General features: G+C 39.0%; 1 long non-coding RNA gene across 1 annotated transcript in view; it reads right to left on the bottom strand.

The window, feature by feature from the left end:
- Positions 1 to 24,269, bottom strand: part of LOC117203879 (uncharacterized) — a 47,617-nt gene extending 23,348 nt beyond the window's left edge. Inside the window, exon 1 of the long non-coding RNA XR_004486821.2 lies at positions 24,246 to 24,269. This is a non-coding gene — a long non-coding RNA (uncharacterized LOC117203879). The remainder of the gene's footprint in view (positions 1 to 24,245) is intronic.
- Between the last annotated feature and the right edge of the window lie 2,011 nt (positions 24,270 to 26,280).

Genomic DNA, 26,280 nt, shown 5'->3' with positions numbered 1-26,280 from the left:
TGAATCAGCTCCCAACCTGTTTCTCAGCCAGAAACCTAGAGTCATCTTTGATTACTTTCTTCACACCCTATTTATATCCAACCCACCAATAATTCTGCCTAATGTATCTTCAAAATATAACTCTTCTCTGACTGTATCTCTTTATTTCTACCACTAACTCTTGCCTGAAATTACTAAAACAACCTTCTAACTGGTTGTCATCCTGATGGCAATTGTGACACTCTCTATCCATCCTAATGGCAGCCAGAGTGATTTTTCATTCACCAACACGGAGCCATGTAAAGCCTTCCAATTTCAATTAAAATAAAATCCAAATTGCTTTCTCATCTATCTGGGTAGTTCGGTTTACCTACATATACCAACTGTGCCCCTTCCAAAATGGCAATATTTCTGTCAGCTTAAAAGTGAAGCTCTTTCCTTTCCCTCACTGTTCCTTCTTCTGACATTTCTCCAAAATGTCCTTTCATAGCTGGCTCTTTTTCATCATTCAAGTCTCATCTCAATTCAAATGTTACCACTTCAGAGAGGTCCTCCCTGACCATCAGCTTCCTCTTGTCTCGCTATCACATTTCCCTGTTTTGTTTGCTTCATCAAACTTGTTAATATGTCATTTATTATATATATTTATCCATTTTTCCTGGTTTTTTTTTTCCTATCTCCCCTACTCTAGCAGAGGCAAGGGCTCTGTTTTGACTGTTTACTTTTTCTATCTCCTACACCTAAAAGAATGTGTGTTACATAGACAGTGCTTCAGAAATTGTTTTTGGTGTTAGAATTTTCTTAACCAGCTCAAAGGGATGGTTTCAATGGAAATGTAAGATAGTGATACCCAAAGTAACAAAATTAACAAAAAAAAAATCTCAAAATTCAGGCAAGTGAACATATGGGGAAAGGCTTGAGCCATTAAACTACAATTTTCCTCATTTGGAGACAAATGTATCAGCAGAATATTAAGAAAAGAAATAATATCTAGAAGGCATGTGTATTTTATAGGCATAGAGGTCCATGAACAAGCAACCCAATCTAATTTTCACTCTTCTCACCTTTCAATCATTTAACAAATATCATTGAGTATATATATGTGTCCGGTACTGTTATAGTTGATGTAGCCTTAAAAGTAGATTAAAAAGAAAAGCCCACAAACCCCTGCCTTTGTAGAACTTACATTCTACCTTTGATTATTGTCTAAGTGACTGGAATGTAACATCCAAGAGAGCAGGAATTTCATCTCTTTTTGTCCCTAGCTGTTCCCAGCAACCAACATAAAGTAAGTGCTCAGTAAAATTCATTAAAGAATAAGTACACTGTTGTTGTAAGGTAACAATAAAGTAAGGCAGGTAGACTGTGAACCTGGTGCCTGTATATTTTATGAATTTAATATACATTTTGACTAAGCAGAATAATGGTAAACACTCACTACTTCCTCTTACCTCCTCAGCAACTGAATGCAAGATGCTACTCAATTATTTTAAGAGATGCTATTTCTTTTGCTTCCAAATTATATCAGTGTCACAAAAATAAACTTTTACATCATAAACACATGAAAAGTTTTAGAAAGATTTTCACAGCTTGCTCTCCAGAACTATCTACACCTCAGTTCTACCCATACTTGCCCAAATGATGCAGCACGCCACTTTTAATTAATGCCAAGAGTTAAATGCCACTTGTATAAACTCTCTAACCTGTTGTTTAGAGCACTTGGGACCCCTGGAACAAATGAACTCCTGCCTATAGCAGCCAGTAGGAAATGCGCTCTCCACCTCCCCATGAGGGACAGCTCAGTTCTTCGCCTCTGTAAACTGAGCCCACTGAGTGACAAATCAGAACAGCTACTTCAGAGTTGGCTAAATCACTGCCTTTATGGCAGCAAGCACCACAGTGCACATAAAAGAAATAACTTTTCCTGGACATTAACTACAGTAGAATTCTCTCCAAGTTCTTTTCCTGAGAGCAAGAAAGAAACAACGCAAAAGATTAGCCTAGTCGCAGAAAGAGCAGTCAAAGACTCTGGCAACAGGGCTCCCTCTCAGGTGGAAATCTTGCGTTATCCCTCCTTCAGGAGCCCCTCTCGCGTCAGGTGCACACGCTGTGAGTCCCAGAACTATTTCTCTGGCTATGTTTGGCTGATTGGTTATTTCACTCTCTTTTTGCTCTACTCATCTTATTCTGTATACCCCTGTGAGGTGAAAAAAATCCACATAGAACCAGACCATCACATAGAACTAGACCATCTTACAGGACTCATTATTTAATTTTCTCTTTCTGAATAATTCATAACGCCTTTCCTGTGAGGTTGCCACACACCCCAGTTTCACACACACAATGTCTTCCTTCTGTGGAACACAGAACAAGAGAGCTCTGGATTCTGATCACCTCTTAACTCAGGGATGGATGCCAGGTGTGAGTGTTTATTACCAAAATCTTCTGCTTCATTCAGGATGGTCTACTCATTGCCTTGCAATCATTCCACACTTATTTCTCCCTCTGCACCGCTGCCCCTGCCTTACCTGGACTATTTATCTCCCTCTGCCCTCCCTGCGCAATTCAAGTCCTACCCGCTGCTTAAGTCTACCGAGGCACTCTCTTATTCTCATAACTCTTCCAGTGATTTGTCTACCCACTTATTTGTCTTAATCTCATATCACCATGCTATATTCTTATATCCTTGTTACTAGTTTTTAACTAAGTATCCAAATAGGTATCTGGCTGTCAGTATAATTTTTGACCTTTATCAAGATTGCTGCCTTTCTCTATTTTTCACCTACTTAGAATTGAAAATACAAAGATTTGCCTGCTTCAAACCTACCCAGTTTTGATAATTTCAAAATTATCAAATGTCCTACTTGAACATTCTGATAATCCCTTTCATCCCAATGTTTTGTTCCCTTACTCAGATTTTATTTTTAAGTAGCTATTTTATTGTTTATTTATTTAACCTGTGTGTCTTTATTTCTTCATTTGTTAAGTAGGAACAATAAGAGTATATAACCCACAAGGCTATTCTGAGAATCAAGTAAAACTCTGTACCTAAAAGCTCCTTGTTAACTAAACAGTACTTTTAAAATTGAGATATAACCTACATATAATGTTATGTTGGCTTTAGGTGTACAACATAATGATTTACTATTTGTATATATCATGAAATGATCACCACGGTAACATCCATCACCACATAGTTACAAATTTTTTTTCTTGTGATGAGAAACATAAGTAAACAGTACTTTTAAAGTAGCTATGCAGTTATTACAAATTGAAATTTTAAATAATCCGTTTGATATGTAATTGTCCACTCAAATAGCTATAGATGTGCCTGTATAGCAACAATATTAAAAACTGTTATGCCTAAATTATCAGGCAATGTATACATATACACAACCCCTACACATAACCCCTATATCCTACACCAGTCTTCATCTTAATACAGTCTGTTCTGCCCCAATGAGTATTTCTTTAAAACAAGTTAATGTACAGCCGATCAATAATAGAGGACTGAGGTCAACTTAACACACAAGTTGACTTGATCCCTATGCTACCTTCCTGAGCACATTAATAGCTTGCTCCAGTAATAATAACTGCAGCTGAAGGCAAAGGATACTAACACGCTTAAATAGGGAGATGGACTGGAGGAACACAATGCTGTGTAAACGTCCTAAAACTAATCAGTTTAGCAAACATAGAGTAAAAACAAGTGTGTTTTTATTGTTGCACAGACATTGCTAACTAGAGGATTCCTTCATATATCCCCCAAATCTAAACTCACCTCTGTTTCACCTAGGCTCAGTAATACTTTTTAACTTCTACTCAATTTAATGAATCCCTTCAGCAAACCCAGTTAGTAATTCTGCAGCTTTGGTGATAACAGCCATGCAGTTTAGTACTAAAAGCATCCGTTTGTTCAGAAACAAACGGATTTGAGAGCAAATTCTGGTCCTACCATTTGACCAGTCCTGAGTGAATCTCTAACGTCTAGAAGCACCGTTTGTTAATCTGGATAACAGAGCTAATAATATTAACCTGCTTCTGATTCACCCTGAGGATTAAATGACATAATTCTTATAAAATACTATGCATCGTTAAGTTCTGCATTTAAACTATAGTTGAGACAGAGTAAATATTAATAGTGTGTGTAGTCATTTCGCTGCCAGTTAGTTGATTTACAGTTTCCTGCTCTTTGGCTTTTTCTATACAACATAAAGTATTTGTGTGTTTTTAGGTTGTGAAAATTATTGCCCCACCCCGTGTGAACAAGGTTCAGCACACTGATTTTCATTCTAATTAAATAAAAAGTTTGACCTCAATTATCTGCATATTATCTGCGTTTTAAAAATGAAAGTATTGCCTGATAGGGATTGCTGTTCTAGATAATTATCTCAGCTCTTTACTTCACATTTGGGTTTAGCCTTAACACCTCAACCTTCCTTGCTATACTATGTCCTTAATTGTGACTATATTCAAACATTTATTACTGATATTAAAAGCACCAAAGTGCAGATATTACCTTCAAGGAGATTCCAAAGCATGTCCCAAAACTGATGCTTAGATCTAAACCACTCAGTATGTTTGGCAAAATACTCACAACACAGCTATCTGTTTTTGGAATAAGTGCCCCTCTCCATCCTAGTTAATTGAAAACAACTCTAAATTGCCCTCCTGAGCATAAAGAACCAGGGATTAAGATATAGTAGAGGAAAAGTATCAGGGTTTTAAAGACTTATATAAACAACACAGTTGTTTGAGCGGGTGACAAATAAATTCAAGCTCCCCAGGACACACTTGTTTAGGATTTTCCCAATTAGGCATTTTATTTGATCTTCGGGTCTGGGTGAGCCACAATTCTCTAGAATTGAAGAGGAGATTAATGGACCAGAGACAATGGCTAATTCATCTCCAGGGTTTTGTTTATTGCTTGTCTTTGCTAATTTAATACTGTTATTTCCAAACTTAAATAAATCAAAATGAGAATTGGGCTAGGGCAGCACGTCTTGATGGGCTACACAATCACTGGGTGATTCTTCACCCCCTTCACCTTTACCTTAGGTTTCTTCACTTGAAAATAATTCTCCCTTTTTGGAGAGGGGTAAATACTAGGGGAATAACACTTTGCATATTATCTCGATTAAGTCTGCTCATTGGTGGCAGGGAGGATGGAGAATAACTTAGCATATTTACAAAGAGACTGAAGACCCAGAAATTTCAAAAGGGTTTCAGTTGGGGGACCTGATTGCTCACAATTGCTTAGAGGAGAATGAATACCAATATGGGGCACAGATAAAAGAAAAAGCGTGTGTTTCTTAATGATGGCTCTAGAATCTAAAATGAAGCAGAGCAGGTTGGGAAGTCCTACAGCAATTTTATTTTATTTTTTTAAGGTATCTCATATCTGTGGACTAACAAACTTTGTTTTCTATTCTTGCATGACTTCACCTTTGAATCTGGGAAATTGACTTTGTAAGTGCAGCTTCAATAGAAGAGAAATGAGGCTTCTTCTACCTTGTTGAAAAAAAATAAAATAACTTTTTTATTCTACCTCAAATAAAAAGACATTAGCTAATTCTTTGACTATCAGCAACCTAACTAAGCAATACAAAGAAAATACATATTTAAAGAAAAGGAAAGACACACGTAAAAGCTTTAACTCCTAGTCCTTCACCTTTTTTGACCAGAGTGTGAATTCTGGGCTAGGATGTTGCCAGCTGAACAGCTGAACATCTAGTAATCTCAGGGTATCACACTTTTAGATCCATTTGAATTAGTCAAAAACATTTTTTTTCAAGCTAATCAACTCCTTAAAAAACTTCTTAGCCACCAAGCAATGTCTTCAAGCAATATGGAAATTTATGGCAATGTCCTTATAATTCTAACTCATGAACATTGTCCCTTGTCATGCACAAATAATAGAATCTAAGCTAAGTTTTTTCTTTTAAACATCTAGCAAGTGCCTTTACTTGCTTGTCCACATAGTCTAATGGTTATGCAATAATTGAAAGTAATTTAAAAGCAGTCCATCTCCATTGAAAGAAAACACAATGATGATAATTAAAGTTTATTAGGTTTGTAAAAAACCTAACAGATTTTCTTGTCTAAAAGCACTTTAAAAAATGTGTAAATGTGTTTCACCGGGCTTCCCTGGTGGCACAGCGGTTGAGAGTCCGCCTGCTGATGCAAGGGACACGGGTTCGTGCCCCGGTCCGGGAAGATCCCACATGCCGCGGAGCGCCTGGGCCCATGAGCCATGGCCACTGAGCCTGCGCGTCCGGAGCCTGTGCTCCGCAACGGGAGCGGCCACAACAGTGAGAGGCCCACGTACCGCAAAAAAAAAAAAAAAAAAAAAAGAGTTTACCCTAACATATGAGGAAGGGAGAACCAGCTCCCCACAGCCACATAGAAATCCATAGTAAGTCTCATCTTCTTTTTAGTATTTTATGCAAAGATTCTCATACAATCTTACTTGTAAAATTTGTATCTTTCTTTTCTTTTTTCTTTCATGTTATCTAACCACGGGGAGAACAGTCGGAATTGAATGTTCCTTTGCCATGCTCTATCCTGAGTGTACCAAGTAGGTAGTAGGTACCTGTCTGTACCAAGTAGGTAACATCTTGATGACAGAGAACTGTGATTTGATTAATTTTCTCTCAGTCCTGTTTCTCTTTTATAATCTTAACTTTCAGCTGAGTTCCTGTTTTTAAAATTTCCATTCTCAGGCAACATTCACACTTTATGAAAATAGCCATGCTTTCCAAGGGCTAATTGAAACTCTACAGCTTGTATTACATCTTTTACCAAAATGATTATTTTATTTCAGAACCAAGCCATAGGGAATTTCAAAGTTATCAATTTTCCCAACTAAATAAAGCTTACGAACACTCATTAAAACGCCTCCCTTCTTCTATACACAAGTGTTTATTGCATACTTGATAAATTACAGATTATTATGGTGGTAGATACAAACTGTGTGGAAGACATGAATCAGATATTGAAACTTCCCTATTTGGGATTTAGTAAAGATGATATAATCTTTACACAAATAATTAAAATAGAAAGCAGAAATATCCACGCATTTTGAAAGGCACAGAAAATATTATGGGACTTCAGAATAAAAGTATTTAACATATTTGGAATACTTACTACATGCCAGGCAATATTCTAAAGGCTTTATTTGCATTAATTTTTTTAATGCGCACAACCATATGAGTATTATTATTTTTATCCACTGTTTACTGATGAGGAAATTGAGAAACAAATAAATAGTGGATCTTGGATTTTAACTGAGGCACAGCAAAACTATGTAAGGAACTAACATGATGTATTGTCTTCCTTACAATAATGAAATATTATAGCTGTTCTAGTCATAAATAAAACCAAAGAAAGCTGTTGGTACTTCATCCACACTTTTGTATACATTATGTTTTCAGATAAACTATAAAATCACACGGAAGTCTTTTCCTCTCTTGGAGTACCTGGGAAGTGAAATACAGTTACTATCATTGTATGTAGTCAACAGCAATTCTTTTATAATCTAATGAAAGATCTACAGCATTTGAATGCACACGAAACACTTTAGAAATTGATATTAGCAGGGAAATTGAAAGGGAAAAAATCTGTTATAGTTTGTAGGAAAACAATGGCAAATATCTAATGGGTTGCAGCATGAAAAACACATGCATTTCTGGAGAAAAATCACTGCCCAAGTGATGTGTAAATAAATAAACAGAATAGGATAAAAATTATATTAAAAGTAGGAACACATGAAGAAACATAAATCTAAGAAGGAGCATTTGAAACTCTCTCTGCCAAGATTTTGCTTTCTGTGGGAAAGTCATTCTTTAGCAACTAACCATGGCTCATACACGGAAAGAATTGAGAAGTACACTCATTTTGACCAAACATAACACTACAGGTAACCAACTATCTCCACAAACAAAAGTATGAGTTTTCAGAATTGCCCTTTTGTTATCCCTTTCTTCATTTATTTGCATATTCTTTCCAAGATCTCTCTTAATAATACTCAAGATGGAAATGCTGTCAACTGTTAATTATATTACTAGCAACGGATCAGACTTAAATAATTTAGTAAGTTCCACCTTTCAAACAATAACTGAAGAAATGTTGGCTCAGAAAGAGTGTCTTTTCTTTCTAAGGCCACACAATCAGGAACTGACTAGGTCTATGAATTGACTAACATTTTATTTATATTTAAAGAAACAGATGCCTTGAGTAAGGACTTTACTATTCTATCACTCTTCACAGAATCTCGATAGAAACTACTGCTCCAACATCTATTTTTGATTCCTGCTGTTTCTGAAACTTAGACAGTTAAGCAGGAATCATGGTTTGTAAAATAGAATTTTGGCTAAAATGCATTTGTTCATTCAACAAAACGCACGATTTGTGCTAGGCACTGAGAAAACAAATATGAAATCATGAAACAGCACATTCAAACTGAGCAAAAGAGAAGAAATTGATTAAGGACAAAGGATGATGTAGTGCCCCATAGTTAGTAGCTGCGGGGTGCTCTTTCCAACCCTAGCCTGAAGGGCCAGAATCTAGAGAGCCCTAAACAGAATGGGCAATCCTTCAAGAGCCAGGGAATCAACACCACTCTTAACTCCATCTCCACCCTGTGATCTCCTGCTGGTACCTCCTGCCAGTTGAACCCAGGCTGAAGCCCCCTAGAGCACAGAGCAGAATGGCAAAGATAAAGATTGGACCTGAAGAAGCTAAGGAAAGATATCTAGCACAGACATTCTACACCTTTCTTTAAGTAGCTTACTGGATAATGGAAAAAGACAGACATATAAACAAATTAAGACAGTGAAGTATTATTGGTTCTATAGTAGCTGAACAGTATACTCGAGGCTCTAGGAAGCACTCAGTCCTCACATTGTCTTCTGTCAATCCACGTAATACATAACCACAAACCAAAGATATTGACAGTAATGGGAAGGACCCAGTGAAGAGTGAATGAAAGAAGAGCAATAATAAAGAAGAAAGCTAAGAACACAGGAAAATGTAATGTTTGGTTTCCACATGGAAAAACCCATCGGGGTAATAAAAGTCTCCCCTAAAATTCAGAGCAAACAATATTCAGTTACTGACACCTCAGTCTAGGGCAGAATATCCATACTTGCCCACAAAGAAATCACTGATCAACAGAATCATTAACATTCAGAATGTTGGAAGGGATCTTAAGAAAAATCTTTTCTTTCTCCCTTCCTTTCATCCTTTTTTTTCTTCTCACTTGGATTTGGAACATTTACTATGTAGTGTGCTCTTTATAAGGAACTGGGAATAAAGTGTCAAGCAAAGTAGACACACTCTATGATATCATAAAACTTATATTCTACTGAGCATGGCTGACCTGAACCAAATAAACATAAATATAAAGTACAATGTGGTTGGACTTCCATGGTGGTCCAGTGGTTAAGACTCCCTGATTCCACTGCAGGGGACTTGGGTTTGATCCCTGGTTGGGGAACTAAGATCCCGCATGCTGCGTGGCTCAGCCAAAAAAAAAAAAAAAAAACAATGTGGTTAATCCTATAATGGAAAATTAGGGAGCAACCAGAAACTGTGTAAGAGAGAATCATCAACTTCGTCTAGGGGTAGGAAGTAGGATCAGGAAAAATTTCCCTGAGATAGCAGTGTCTGAGCTGAGAATTAATGCGGTGAAGTGGTGAGGAAGAAGAAATGAAAATCAACCCTACATTTAAGCCTAAAGAATTTCAAAATCTGAACATTTCTATGAAATACTAGGGAATATTGATATCAGAAATACATTTAAGATAACTATATATAAATACATGAATGTACTTACCTCTACATATGTTTTTCTATTGGGAAAATTGAAAACACTAGTCAATTTATAGAAATAAAGAAGCTGGAGAAAAAGGGAAGGAAGCACAGTGAGAGATACTTTAAAGATATTTGTAATATTTTCTAGAGATATCCAAGCCACAATACTAAAGCAAGTGGAAGATTTTTATTTCAGTCAGAAATTGAAGCAATTAGTAAAAGTGTGAAATCCATAATCATTTGTTGGGCTGCTTTTAAAAGTGTTTATCATCACATTTAGTAAATTTCACTATCATAATTGACCATATTCTTCTCTCCACATGGCAGGAAGAAGCACACATGCTCCTTACTGATGCCACTAGAAGACACATGCATTGAACCCCAGGAGCAAAATTTAACTTTAATGCATATATAGAAAAATCACTTTACTCATAACTATGCACGAGTATAATTACTGAACAACGATGAAATGGCATGCAATTAAGTGGAATACCCAGGGATCAGCCAGGGCGTAGTTACAGAATAGAGACCAAAGGAATAGCTGTTTAGGGGATAGCAAAATCATCCAAGAACAATGTTCCCTTTCCCTCTCCTGTTGACTTCTCAGAGGAGGCTGGGAATGTATCCTAGTGGATTCAGATGAAGAACTACTGTTCTCCCAAACAACCCTCTGTCTTCTCCTTCTGCTTACATCCAGATTCTCTCTAGTAGTAGACGTTTAAGGATAAGAAAAAAAAAAATCAACATAACAAAAATATAGGCTGGATTTGTTACAGCTCCTGAAAGTTTTATCTTGGTCATCACCATACAAGAGATTAGGTCTAAAATCACCAACACCTTAGAAATTGACACAATGACATTATGTGTGATTACACAGCTGTGCTATAAGAATGGCAATCATATGTCCCAGTTTTCCCAAAACAATCTCAGTTTGTGCCTATTGCCTCAGTGGAATTATTAATAGTATCCACTATTAATACTATTAATAGTATAAAAGGTGTACCTATTTAGATGATAAATTAGACAGTCACCCTATCAATAAGAAGGGTATAAGGATAGCATGCTGGGAAAATATGCTATTTGAGTACATCACTGTATTCAAGGGAATAAAATTAAATTATAATTAATGAGTCTACATTTTCTCTGTGCACTGCTTGGTAGCAAATATGAATGCCACAAAGAGACTTATTGGACTAAAAATTTGATACAACCTTTTATAAATTATGTATATCGAATAAAATCCCACTCTTACTTTGGGACAGTAACAAACTTTTCTCCAGCAGCTTGAGAGGTGAGTGCCATTTTCCAAACATTTTTAATCAAGAATTTAACCTGTATCAAATCAGTTGTGATCACTGCACAATTCAGTTCCATCATTACACCGATCTTTATATGCATTGACTTATTTTCCCTCAGGGGTCAAAGATACTCTCACAGTATGCTAACATATGACAAGGAAGGTGTATGACCTTCTTATCCCAGTGCTATCTGGTATAGCGTGCCCTACACTTCTTTACTCCATGACACCTGAACGTACTTACTGGAATTCATGGGCATTTTAATCAAATAACCATGGAAGAAGAAAACATTATAGCTCACCTCACTAATTGACTTTTTGTATAGACTATGCTTGATTTTTGTCTTAATATACTTTTTTAAACTTTTAATTTCTGCAGTGAAATTTTTGTGAAGACACTGTGTTATTCATATAAGATTTCCCTTGAGAGCTGAGGCCGTATGGGTATAATTCTTAGCATAAAGTAGAAGGGAAGCACAATTTGAATAAAAAGTTACTGAATAAACTTTCAGATCTATCCATTCTTTGTCTTGGAAACCATCACATCTATTCTTCTCTACCAAAAACTGATCAGGAGATTCAAGGTTGCAACTGAAGCTTATTATAAAAGAGGATATCTGAAATGCTTTCTACCTATAGCTTAAGAAATAGTAGTTGATACTGGGCATATACTCTGAGAAAACCAGAATTCAAAGAGAGTCATGTACCAAAATGTTCATTGCAGCTCTATTTACAATAGCCCAGAGATGGAAACAACCTAAGTGCCCATCATCGGATGAATGGATAAAGAAGATGTGGCACATATATACAATGGAATATTACTCAGCCATAAAAAGAAACGAAATTGAGCTCTTTGTAATGAGGTGGATAGACCTAGAGTCTGTCATACAGAGTGAAGTAAGTCAGAAAGAGAAAGACAAATACCGTATGCTAACACATATATATGGAATTTAAGAAAAAAAAAATGTCATGAAGAACCTAGGGGTAAGACAGGAATAAAGACACAGACCTACTAGAGAATGGACTTGAGGATATGGGGAGGGGAAGGGTGAGCTGTGACAAAGCGAAAGAGTGGCATGGACATATATACACTACCAAACGTAAGGTAGATAGCTAGTGGGAAGCAGCCGCATGGCACAGGGAGATCAGCTCGGTGCTTTGTGACCGCCTGGAGGGGTGGGATAGGGAGGGTGGGAGGGAAGGAGACGCAAGAGGAAAGAGATATGGGAACATATGTATATGTATAACTGATTCACTTTGTTATAAAGCAGAGACTAAACACACCATTGTAAAGTAATTATACCCCAATAAAGATGTTAAAAAAAAAAAAAAAGGTGCTGTGAACACAAGCCAGCAGGTAGAAATGATAGCCGCACCCTTACCCTAGATTAGAGGTTTAAAAATGCCACTAGTCTTCACACTGGACAAGAGGTTGTCCAGTGAGTTTAGAATCTAAGAAGTTTCAAGGAAGTTAGTTTCCCTTTGAGTTAGGTCATAAGTCCCCTCTGTGATTGCTGTACAGGAATACATAGCTCTTTGTAATGTTTTTTGGAAATTGAGATTATCAAGATACCAATGTCCTGCCAGATTAAGAGTATATTGTAGAGCTGAACTTTGAGTTACTGTGCAATTTTTTTTTTCTTTCATGCTGTGATTTGTAATATGTTTGGTGAGAATCCTTGGGATTAAAGTTTTGGTTCCAAAAGGAAAAAAGAAAAAAAAAGGATCCACCTGCCAATGCAGGGGACACGGGTTCGAGCCCTGGTCCGGGAAGATCCCATGTGCCACAGATCAACTAAGCCCGTGGGCCACAACTACTGAGCCTGCGCTCTAGATCCTGGGAGCCACAACTACTGAGCCCCCATGCCACAACTACAGAAGCCCGCATGTCTAGAGCCCGTGCTCCGAAACAAAAGAAGCCACCGTAATGAGAAGCATGTGCCCGCAACGAAGAGGAGCTCCTGCTCGCCGCAACTAGAGAAAGCCCGTGTGCAGCAATGAAGACCCAACGCAACAAAAAAAAAAAAAAAAAAAAGACGATACTGGCCAGGTGATCAAGGGTAAGATCGTTTGTCACAAGTCTCGTTGATGGTGTGTATCCTTGATGTGACCTGAGGAGAATGGCATTTTTATCTCTGTCTGGATCTTCCACCCCAAACCCCATAACTCCAGACCAACCATAAGAAAAACATCAGAAAACCAACAGACAAACAAATTGAGGGACAAATACCTAACCAGTCCTCCTCAAAACTTTCAAGGTATCAAAACCCAGGGACGTCTGAGAAATGTCACAGCCCAGAGGAGACTGGGACAGAAAAAGGATGTTAGGGGAAAACTAGGGAAATTCTAATAAAGTGTGGACTTTAGTTAAAAAAAAAAAAAGAAATAGTAGTTGAATCCTATACAGCAGTCATGCATCAGAAGATCAAATTCAACATGGTGATCTAAGAGGGGAAGAAAAGCATGTGATTTATTTAAGTAATATATTATTAAAATCTATGTTTATTTCACCAGAGAAATCAATGGATCGGATGTAAACAGAAAGAATGAACTAAGTTTCTGATGAAAATAAACCAAGAACAGAGTAAGACAACAAAGGTATAGCTAAAACTCCCATCATGGAGGGTTACATTTATTTCTAGATAAATACGCCATGCTCTTTGGATTTGACTCCAATACCTATTTACATAGATGGAAAAAGAGAACCAACCAAATGTCCCCCTTCGCCACTTCAAGGGGTAACTGCTGGGAAGAGGCAATTACAGTCAAATTGCTTACACCTTAAACCCCAGGTGTTCTAGACGGATGGACAACCCCTACAGTGTGAGTCTGCAGCTCTGAGACTCAGGGAAGTGGAGTAGGCAAAGTCATGACAGATGTGTTTTGTAAAAAAAGAAAGAAGACCTTCAAAGTTAGAAGACTAAATAAGGGCCTATGGGAGTGGGTGAGAGCCCTATTTCAACAACAAAAGTACATTTAAAAAAAAAATGCATTTGTCAAGGTAAAATGAAAATACAAAAGAAGGAAAAGATGTGGGAGAGGAGGAAGAGGATATAAATCAAAAGGATGAGTCACTGTATGTACAGGTTTCCCAGCTGGACTGAGCATTATATATTCAGAAAATATTCTTTGAGAAACTGTAATGCACAAGGCTCTATGCGGAGCCAAAGATGAGTCAGATACATAAGGACCTTGCCCTCATGGGTGAGCTTTGAAAAGGAAAAGGATAGCTAGCCTGTAAATAGACAACATGGAAATACAAATACTTGGTTGGACAACTTAAGAATAGAAATTGTCTTCAAGCAAATATGCAGTGTTTGAGAATTCTGGCATCATACTTGCTGAGTTTGGACTCCTGATTCTACCACTAAGTAGTTATGTGACCATGGGCAGGTATTTAAAACTATAAAATGAAAATGATGAGAATAATCTTCACATGATTAGGGTGAGGACTAAATTAAATAGTGCATATAAAGTATCTAGTGCTCTGAATTAGTATGAACATTCAAATAGAAAGTAGTTATATTATTTGTCCTGACTGTTCTTAGGGAACCCTGCTATCCCCTCAAGAGTGCTGGTTTTATTATCTGGAAAGACGAAGCTAATAATACCAACACATCTTACAGGATCCCAGTGTCAGGGAGGAAAAACAATTCTTCCTCTACCCTTCGAGATTCTTGACTGAGATTCCCACGGTGATAAAAGGCAGATGGACAGGAGGAGAAAAACAAACAGAAGTTTAATAACATGTCTACTCCCTGTATACATTCAAGACACCAAGGAAAACTGACTAACTCCCCAAAATGGTCCAAGCTATCATGTTAAATACCATCTCCAGCTAAAGACAAAAGAAGATGTTGGGGGCTGGGGGAGCCAGTTATTAGAGGTTACGGGGAAAAGCACAGTTAAGGAGAGTAAGGTTGTAATGCAGATTGACGTCCATGCCTTCTCCACTGCTAAGAGTTTCTAGAGATTTGATCACCCTCCTCATCCTGGTAGAGAGGGAAACAACCTTACAAATGAAGATCTTCCTTATAAATGTCTCTTACAAGAGTAATTTCTACTCAGTTCTCAGAGCTTTTCCTGTGCCTGCAGTTTCTTAAAAATAACCAACTCAACATAATCCGTATGCCAACGAGGCATATTTTGGCAAATTCTGCTCCCCTTCACTAGGAAGGTAATAAGTGACGTATTGCAAATAATTGTTATGTTTGCACATTTCAGATGAGTTCCATTATCAATATGGAAAAACATATGCACATTAGATGAATTTTTTACTGATAAAACTTCCCCAATATTAGTTTTTATTGGGTAAAGGTTTTTCTCTACCAAGATCAAACCCATCTTGGATTTTTATAATAGGTTTTAGTTGTTTGCAAGGTTTCTATGCAAATCTCTACTGAGGAAATCCCAAACCAGCTATGAGCTGGTGTACCCTGCCCTTTAATTGATTTCCAGATAGAGAGCACTGCCCAGGGAGTCATGGAACACACACTCCTGTAGAGCCATTCTCCTTTATCTAGATTACCCTTGATGTGTTATCAGGAAACCCTGCAGTGCTCTCTCTCTTCAGGGGATCATTTTTTCCTTTGGGTGGATATGCCAGGGTTTTACAGATAACACAGTTGGGGGTTTTCATGGCCATACCTCTTATAATCACAAACTGAGAAGCAAAACCTCTCTGGCATCTAATTTAAGGCAGCCTCTTAAATTCTAGCAATATCCTATTCAATACAATATACGCTTTTAAATAAAGCACTTTTTTTTTTTTCATTTTGTTTGTCAACACACTGTTTGATGCTGGGGATGATTTACTCAAGAGCAAACACTATCAGATACCTGCGGTTTCTCTGTATTACCTCAGGGGGGCTTCAAAACCCACCACCTCAGATCTCAGCACTTCAAAGAGTTTCCCCTGAAGCTGTGCTTACAGCATAAGCTAACAAACAAGGTCCTGCTTGCCTTCATACACCTTTTGCCACATCAAAATCCTAGCTGCACCAAAATAACAACTCTCTCTGCATCAGTTGGTGGTGGAGTTGGGGGTGCCTGCCATGCATTTTAACTTTTTAAAATCACAAACCACAAGCCAAGTGAAAAATTATCTAAGTGGACTTTTGCCAGATCTTCTAGCCAATACTTTTCTCTCCATAGGATATAGCTCCACCTTATGGCAGGAAATTATTTAAAGTGGAGACAGGATATGGAAGGCAAGAAGACAGCACGCATTTAAATTTTATTTTTTCTCTAGAAGCATAGTTTTCCTTTCACTCCAACTGCAACTGCAGTTCTACATGCAGAAGAGGCAGCGAGACAGTCCTATCTGTCATCCTCGGGAGTCTGTAAACACCTGGCACTAAATCTACTTAATGACTGCTTTGAACACAGGAGTAGCTAAGGAGACGAAGGATGGGTTTATAAAGCTGCAAAAGAAAAAAAAAATCACGAACTGTGATATTCTGGTTAGTAGGACTGTATTAATTTTCTCTGTTACCTTATCACCTTATCTCTCCATTCACCTGTTTTTTTGTGTCTTATCCATCCTTTAGGTTTGCTTGGTGCCAGTGTCTACAAGCTAACTCCTAGAAGCCAAGAACCACCTACTCCTGGCTTAAAAAGTGAGTCAAGTTTTATTTTAAACTTTTCAAACTCTACCATAAATACTTGCTATTCCTAGATCCCATTCCTTTACAGTAAGGTGACAGCTGGTTAATATTTGTTTTTCAAACTTTGTCATTGAGTGTACTGGGTACGTTTAGAAATATGTTAAAATGTCATAGGAAACTTCTGAAGCTTTTTCACCTATATTTGAAATTTTGGAAAAGGGGATTAACTTTTACTGCCATCCTTTCCATGTGGCTGTAACTTTGTTAGGGAATAGAACATATTTTATCTAACTTAAAACCCACAGCTATCTTCCAAAATATTCACATTCCCAGTTTACTTGTAACATCAAGTGGTTCATCCAAGGGTAGGCAGCTAAGAAATCTTACTACAACACTACATCACGTTTTTCTACACCAATTGGCTGAGCCTTTGAAAAAAGAGTTATATGGATGGTGAACATTTAGCATCTTTCAAATCCCACTGAATAGATAGCTACTTTGCCTATAAGCTTTTCCAAAACAATAAAGTGAGAAGGAATCTTAAACAGAACCTCACATATCTTACCCTAGCCCAGTAGTAAGCATTTATTGAATACCGGCTACAGGTAGGAAACTATACTAGGCGTTATAAGATTATAAACAGAAAAAGGATATTGCTTCTCTCCTCAGTGGTACTGATAGGGACAGAGAAAAGGGACAAAGTAGGTGATTAAATAGTTAATCCCACTAGGGGATTGTAAGTAGAAAAAATATGGGAGACTCCTGTAAGTTAATGATGACTCAAGAAAGCAGGTTTGCTTAACCACTAAACCAAGCAGGCTTGCTTAGCAACAAAACCATGCAACAGAAGCACAAGACATGCCCCAAAACAATAAAACAATGGTGGCATGAGACCCACATCCTGCCCAGTAAGCTCAGTATGTTAATGATCCCTGCACACATGAAAACAGTAATTTATGGACCTAGCCTGACCATGTAGGGACAAAAAACCCAACCTGGAGGAGAAGCTGATGATGAAAGTATGACGTCTACTCAAGAATGAGGAAGAAAGTCTTTTCCCCCTCCCCACTTTTCCTTTGATTATAAAACTGTAGCCCACTAAGTTCTTGGGTCGTGGCACCTGCTCGCCCACTGGCTTGCAAGCCTCACAATCATCCTATTCTGATAAATCACTTCTTATCTATCACTTTGCCTCTTGCTGAATTCTTTCTGCACTGAGACATGAAAGACCGGGGCTCCTCGGAGCCCCCTGGAAACAACACCTATCAGTTTCAGTACTAATGAAGTAACTCATTCAACACACATTGATTAACAACAGAAATGTTCCTGGCAATGGGAGAGAAGCTGAGGCTACCTCTGCAGGAGAAGGCAGATATGTAAACAACTGCTATTCAACTCAATAATAAGTATCACACTGACAGGAGAAAGGATTCAATACTTTGCAGGTGAAAGAAAAGGAAACAGGAGTTTTGAGGATGCTTCTTTGGGGAAGATTCACTGGAGATGGATCTTTAGGGTGAATCCCTCAGATGTTTTATTTCACATCACCTAGTATCAAATGAAACATGTTTCATTTCAATATAATGTTAAATGGGATTATATATATAAAATATACGGGCTTCCCTGGTGGCGCAGTGGTTGAGAGTCCACCTGCCGATGCAGGGGACGCAGGTTCGTGCCCTGGTCTGGGAAGATCCTACATTCCACGGAGCGGCTGGGCCCGTGAGCCATGGCCGCTGAGCCTGCACGTCCGGAGCCTGTGCTCCGCAACGGGAGAGGCCACAGCAGTGAGAGGCCCGCGTACCGCAAAAAATTAATTAATTAATTAATTAAATTAAATATAATATACATATGTGTGTGTGTAATCTTATTTTTTCTGTGGTCACTACCTCAAAATAGCCAGATATATATTAGTATAGCACAAATTTTCATCTAAGTTGGAGAAAGTACAATATAGCTCCACTATGATTTCTGCAAATTCTCAGAGTGCTTACTACCATCTCCTGCTCAGCTGTGAATCTACGCTCCTGCCTCCACTCAAATAGTTCATTTTGGGGACTGTCTCACTATCTTGTGCTTGCTGCTCCTCTAAGATATAGAATCCAGTTTTTTCCCTTATTTCTATTGTATAAGTCACTCCCGTGAAGAATTTGTGAGTATATAATGTGCTTTGGGGAACAGAAGATAGGTTTGGGGAAATTAGAGGGAATTAGATAGACAGATGATGATGATGGTGATACATAGATGACAGATGATATAGACAGACATCATCTCACAAAAATGCAAAAACTCTGTAAATTGAATACTAGATATTTTGTAATTAAAGTTTTTCTGGGCCATTTCCAAAACAACCTCTAGCTTCCTACCAAACTGCTCAGACTTTTTCTTCTCACAACTTTCATCATCACCCACCAGAAATTCCAAATTTTTCTTTGCCTTTTTGCAGGAAAATATAACAATTACTCCAAACCCACACGGTCCATCTTTACTAATTCATCCTTATCGAATATTTTCAGGAGAGCAAAAGAGCCTTTATTTTATACAACCCATCAGCCTTATAAGACAGACATAGTTTTAAATAATAATGTTTATTTTCCTCAACTACATTTAAAGAGGTTTGTTAAGATAACAGGCCCAAAATGGAGTTCTTATGCTAAGCCCCACATCACCAAACTGAGACAAGTTAACTACAGTTTCAACTCGCCCAGAAAAGAAATCTTAAACCAGTCAATGAGGAATTGCGTGATTAACATTTGTTAGGCAGTTTGCCTGATAAACCTCTGTCATGCCCTACAAGGAAAAGAACCTTGCAATAACCAGTCTGTTTTTTTGCCTAGACAACTTCTTATCCCTGCTCCCTTCCACCCTAAGTCTTTCATTTTGTACAGCTCCTTGGAGCTCCTTTATGTCTGCTAGATTGGATGCTGCCCAATCATGAATCGCTGAATAAAACCAAGAAGATCTCTAAAATTCACTCAGTTGAATTCTGTTTTTAACAGGTCACAACAGTGCGTAACATAGCAATCCCTTAGTAAGTGATATTAATAAACTGGTAGTATAACACAGTTATGTAAGATTTACCATGATATAGTTGAGACATACATAATCAAATGGACATGAAAAAATTTATGTTATATATTTGTCCTAGACAGACCTGCAATTTTAATTTTATTCACCAGAACTAATTTGTCTGGCTTAATTTGTACTTTTAATATTTAACATGATATTGAATATAGAACTTTGAATTATACAGTTGAATATCTTAGGTTCAAGAATGAAACGTAAACTGAGAGTGACTACTTGCTAGACACAATACAATTATCAACAGGTTAAATATTTTCATCCTGACAAGCTGATGCAATTACCAAAATAATTATCTATCCATTAACTATCTATCTCTAGATACTATAGAAGAGGACTAAGAATAATATGGACTTTATCTTATTTAAAAGAACAAAGTAAACATTAGAAGGACACACTATTTCTCCTCTGTTCTGTCTTTTGTTTAGACCTTTGTTGACATCTTTATTTTCACCCTACTTATGTCTTAACTTGCATCTTATACAAATTTCATTCATGTTTTAGCATCCAAGTTCAAGGTCAACTCTACTTGTGAAGTCTTATTATTCCATATACATCATTCATCCCATCTTCTGAACAACTATAGTCCTGGTTTATGATGAAATTTGGTACTGAAGAAAATGCAATCCTGTATTACTAAAAATTGCCCCATATACTATAATTTTTTGGTTGTTACCAGTATGCAAACTCCAAGAGAGTATTTAACTTCTTTTATACCTACCTCTATAATACAGTCGGTCCCCTACATACAAACCTTCAAGTTGCAAACTTTCAAAAGATGTGAACATGCGTTCTTATGTCCAATCACGTAAGTTAATTCATGTGTCTTGGAGTACATTGTCACATGTGTGCATACTCTACAAGTGGTTGTGCTTTTGTGTACTTTACTGTACAGTACTGTGTAGTATCTTTACTGGAGATACTGGAAGAGGATGAGCGCTATTACCTGGACATCACTGGACCATTTTTTCAAGAGGGTAGATAGAATTGAATCCAGCAAGGAACCAGAACCTGTGCCATCAATGTCAGGCATGAGTGAAACAGGAGCTTACCCTCCGTCTCCTATTGCTGACTATCTTCCAGCTCTACCATCTCCCACCTCATCTCCCTCCTCCTGTCAGTAACTCTTCTTGCCAGTTCACTCGATGCCAGCCCCTGTATGCCAGCTGATGTACTGTCCTACTATACTCTTCAAGGTACTGTACCGTAAGATTAAAAATGTTTACTTTTTGCATTTGTTTTTTATTTATTATTTGTGTGAAAAGTAGTATAAACCTATTACAGTACAGTACTATAGCCAATTGTGTTAGTTGGGTACCTAGGCTAACTTTGTTGGACTTATGAACAAATCAGACTTAAGAACGTGCTCTCGGAACGGAACTTGTTCGTATGTAGGAGACTTACTATACTGTTGGGCTGCACCCCACAGGCCTACAAGGCCTGCACTTGCCCACCTTTAAGACTGAAGAAAGAGCCCTGAGTCAGCAACAGAGACATCAATGGCTTAATGGATGGGAGAGCACGTGTCTGAAGCAAGGTCCTGGAGCAACACCCCACCATGTGCAGTGCATGGCGGGCAGGACAGGGTGGCAGTCTTCACTCCCAGAGGGGGAAAGAGAGATTACCAGTTATAGAGGAATTGACATCAGGTGGGTTCATTAGTTACCAGGGAAACCAGCAGAGAGGCATGCCCCTCACTGCCCCTTGGATAAGAACAATCACCAGCTGGGGTCTGGGGCAAGTACTTAGGAAGGTTAGTCATGTGCTTAAGTGAAACAGGCACTGGTCGGCAGGGGATTTACAGAGAGCAAAAGAACAGCCATCTTGAGTGGCCTGACCGTACAGTCTACCCCTACGTGCCCTGTACGACCCTTACAATTTTGATCCACCCCTTTTCCGCGATATCCCTGGGGTCAGGTATGCAGAGGGCACCGAAACCAGATACCGCAAATACAATACAGACAGGCCACCCCTGGTTTTCACAAACTCAGAGCCCCTCCATGGGGAGGGGAAGGCCCCGGCTCTAAAAGAAACTTTCTGGTGGCCTAGCCAGGAGTCAGCAGTCACAGTACAGGTCTGCCATCCCATGTTATGTTGGGTGCCATCAGGGGTGGACCCATTAGGTCTTTCCAAGCAAAAAATAGTCCCACTATTTGGACCTGTATGTCCAGAGCCAGCCTATTCCATTCCACGCAGCATTGCCCAGGGGTGCTCACGGGCAGTCAGTTATACAGTAACGTTTACGTCAGAAGATGGCCCTTCTGACGTATTGGCATATGGGACCAGAAGATGGTGAGTCTTTTCCCGCATTGTCAGAAGTCCCCACATAGTCATATTAACTGGATTGATTTTTCATGGAAGTCCAGAGGAGGACAACAATGGCATCTCGCTGTAGACCCAGCAGTTAGACTCATTTCACAGCGAGGCCCGTGTTGCTACTCAGTCCTCGGACAGATTTCCCTTTACTTGGGCTAGGCATGAAATGTAAGACATCTAACAGGCATAACACAGGGGAGATCATGACAATTAAGCAAAATATAAGCAGTAACCACATCTGAGATAATACCACACCCGCCTGTGGTTTTTGCCCTAGTCTGCAATACAGTTCAGAAAACTCAACTTTTCAAAAATACAAGAACGAGTCTAAAATCACATATACAACGGCCACCTAGTTTTACCTTGGATGTCTGAACCACAGCTACTACATTTTGACTTTCAAATCCATTCCCTTCCTCAGTGGCCAAAGCAGATCTACAAGTCTGGTCAATTGACCATAAAGGTTCCTCCAAACTGGCTGTGGTGGAAATCCTCAGAAGTCTCAGACTGAATTATCAAAAGGCCTCTCAAGGCCAGGAAAGCCATGCCAAAGGTCTGGCATCAGACTCACTGGATTTCTCTCTTCTAGAAGTCCCCAAAATATCGAGATTCCTGCACATGCCAGGAGACAGTCTTTCCCATTCGCCTGCTCAGAACCCAAGAGTCTCCAATTTCTGGAGGGAACAGGCAGAGAGAGAAAAAAAAAATCTCACAGAGATGTAATTTACCAAATTGCTGTAAGTCATAAGTAACTTGACGGGAAATGCTTCCCTATATTTGGAAAGCACAGATCGAAACTAGTAATATTCCAGACAAAAATCCATAAACACTATAACCGTATTCACCAGTTCACTCAGGAAAAAATCCTCTTGTTAACTTTTTATAAAGTCATCAGGTTTTCCCTTAGATACTTTCATTTCTTACCCAGTTCCCCAGTATCATCTGAGATTTATCAAAGTACAACAGAGTACAACTGTCTATAAATGACAGAAAGACTTAAAAAGTCACGGTTAGGAGCTTCCCTGGTGGCGCAGTGGTTGAGAGTCCGCCTGCCAATGCAGGGGACACGGGTTCGTGCCCCGGTCTGGGAAGATCCCACATGCCACGGAGCGGCTGGGCCCGTGAGCCATGGCCGCTGAGCCTGCGCGTCCGGAGCCTGTGCTCCGCAACGGGAGAGGCCACAACAGTGAGAGGCCCGCGTACCGCAAAAAAAAAAAAAAAAAAAAAAAAAAAGTCACGGTTAAACATTTGATCACAATGTAATTGACAAAAGAAACTTAGTTTCTGCTGTCACATGCAACATTTTAAGATAACTAGAATTATGACTGATTATAATCCTAACCCTTAAAAACCTTAATGTCTGGCAAAAACTAAGAAGCAAGTAATTGTGCATTTCCTGATTGGAAACTTATGCTTTAGTGAACTTCCTCTTCTAAGAAGGCAAGGGTAGGTAAACTTAGACCCACCTAGCAATTAACGTCCCAATATTTTAATCTATTTGAAATGACCCAGACAGTCAATAAATTCTCACCATTTAATTTAGTCTAGTGTCAAGTTACAAAAATCTGAAGGGACTATTTTAGATAGACATTCCCAAAACATAATTTTTCTATAAAGTTTACCTAAAAGCTCTTTTTTTCCCCCTTCACTCTTAGAGATCACACATGATTAAAGTTCCTGAGAGCCCAGGTAAGTCATTTACATCTCAAAGGCGCAAGAGAAATACCAGTTTCTTCTAGAGAGGAACCAATTAAACCAATTACAAAAGGCTCACTTGGATGCAATAGCAGAGCCATTAGGGGCCATTGTTCTCCAGATCTCTTGGCAGCCCCCATTCCGCAAGGATTGCCACCACAAGCCCCACATACTGGTGGACGGCCACCCTGGGACTTCCCCCGCAACTTTCAGGATCACCCCTGGAACTTCTGGGCCACAGGAGTTAGTGGACGGCCCTTGCAACATTCCATTCCCCGTCCGGTATTTCCCCACATCTCAGCGCTCACAGGAGCTTCCTCGGTCTCCTGGCTGCTCCTCCAATTAATGGGCTGCACCCCGCGGGCCTACAAGGCCTGTACTCGCCCAGCTTCAAGACCGAAGAAAGAGCTGGGGGTCAGCGACAAAGACATAACGGTTTAACCGATGGGGGAGCTTACTTGTCTGGAGCAAGGTCCTGGAGAGACACCCCACCGTGTGCGGCCGACACTGAGCAGGACGGAAGCAGGCTGCGCTTCCGGGTAGGGAGGGAGACGCTGGTTATAGGGGGACTGACGGCAGGTGGGCTCATTGGTTACCAGGGAAACCGGCAGAGGGCACGCCCCTCACTGCCCCCTTGATAAGAACAATCCCCAGCTGGGGCCTGGGGCGAGTACGTAAAAAGGAGGTCAGTCAGGTGAGTAGAGTGTAGGCACTGCTTGGACAGGTGACAGTACAGAGAGCAAGAGAACAGCCATCTTGAGCGGCCTGACCATACAAATACCTTGTTGTTTGGCCTTGTGATTGATATCTAAACAGTACTAAGTGCACAATTTTTATGTACTTGATACATGTAGTAAGAAAATCTTATAGCACAACTTTTGAAAATACCAATTTAGGGGATAGAAGAGAGGCTTTTTCTCGATAATATCTCCCGCAGTGTTTTGAGAAAGCATATGTTAAAACCGAAAACTGTCATGCAATAAGTTCCTAATATCCGTTTCTTGATTTTGAATTTGTACTTAGAGTTCTGTCATATTAGCCACGTATTTCCATAATGATCTGCCTATATAACCTTAGGGGTTCACTTACTGAACACCTGAGGAAGTTATTCTATGTGTTCCCAGGACACAGCACTCCAGGGACAATCTTGCATGTTAGAGTCACTTTTCCAATTTCAAATGATGAAAGCAACATAAGTAAACAAAAAACAGGAGGACAAATCTGTAAAAATGATTAGAAAATGATAAGGAAAAATTCTTATAGTTGAATAAGTTAAGCAGTCTATCTCCATATTATGCTACTTTCTTAATTTAAGGAAACATTTATTCTGCAGTGTTTTAGTTAATTTTGTGCTTAATAGAGATGAAAAATTGGTATGCTTTAGTTTGTAGTTTAAATCTATGAAAATTCTTAGTCAATAGTCTATTTAGGAATAGATTGGTCAATAATCTACTAGGTACTGCAAACTATATGTAATGTGATAAATAATTACATTAATGGTGTAGGGGAGCACAACTTGCTACCCCAAAATTTCTCTTTGGCATGTGGATTAAAGTTAAAAACAATCAAAGCTCAAAAGATTCAGGTAGAAACTTTGACCTTCCCCCTAACTGCCAAAAAGAATTCAAATAGAGGACCTCTTCCTAGAATAGAGCTTTCACCAGAGATATCTACAAAGAATATGGGCTAGGTGTTCTGGAGGAAACTCTAGGCAGGGCCTAAAGATCAGAGTCTACTATGTGTCCCATTGTCTCTGCACAGACCAGCAAGCATTTATTTACCAAACATTTGCTTTTCCATCTCCATGTGAACTGCCTTCCTCCCCTTTGAGGTCCCAAACAACCACCCGCAACATCCTCTTTTTGTTTAGTTGAAGATGGCATTTAAGGTGAGGGCTTCGACCATTTTGGTGAGTTACTCAGTTTTCCTGGGTCTCTCCCATGTATACATATTATTAAACTTTTGTTTTATTTTCTCCTGTTAATCTGCCTTCTAGCCAGCCAAAAGAACCTAAAAGGGTAGAGCAAAATTTCTTCCTCCCCTACAATGGAAAGAAATAAAGGCAGATCTTGAAATTCAGTTTAATTTTGTTTGGAATATATTTTGATTCACGTGAAACTACAGAAATGCATCTCAGGGGGCTCCGAGGAGCTCCAGTCCTTCATGTCTCAGCACAGAAAGAATTCAGCAAGAGGCAAAGTGATAGATAAGAAGTGATTTATCAGAATAGGATGCTTGTGCAGCTTACATGCGGGTGCATGAGAGAGTGTCACCCCAAGAACTTAGTGGGCTACAGTTTTATAATCAAAGGAAAAGTGGGGAGGGGGAGAAGACCACCTTCTTCCTCATTCTTTTTTTTTTTTTTGAGGTACGTGGGCCTCTAACTGTTGTGGCCTCTCCCGTTCCGGAGCGGACCGGGGCACGAACCCGCATCCCCTGCATCGGCAGGCGGACTCTCAACCACTGCGCCACCAGGGAAGCCCCTAAGTTTTT

This window comes from Orcinus orca, chromosome 6 (genome assembly GCF_937001465.1).
Source record: "Orcinus orca chromosome 6, mOrcOrc1.1, whole genome shotgun sequence".
Lineage (NCBI taxonomy): Eukaryota > Metazoa > Chordata > Mammalia > Artiodactyla > Delphinidae > Orcinus > Orcinus orca.
This window is presented reverse-complemented; position numbering and strand designations above follow the sequence as displayed.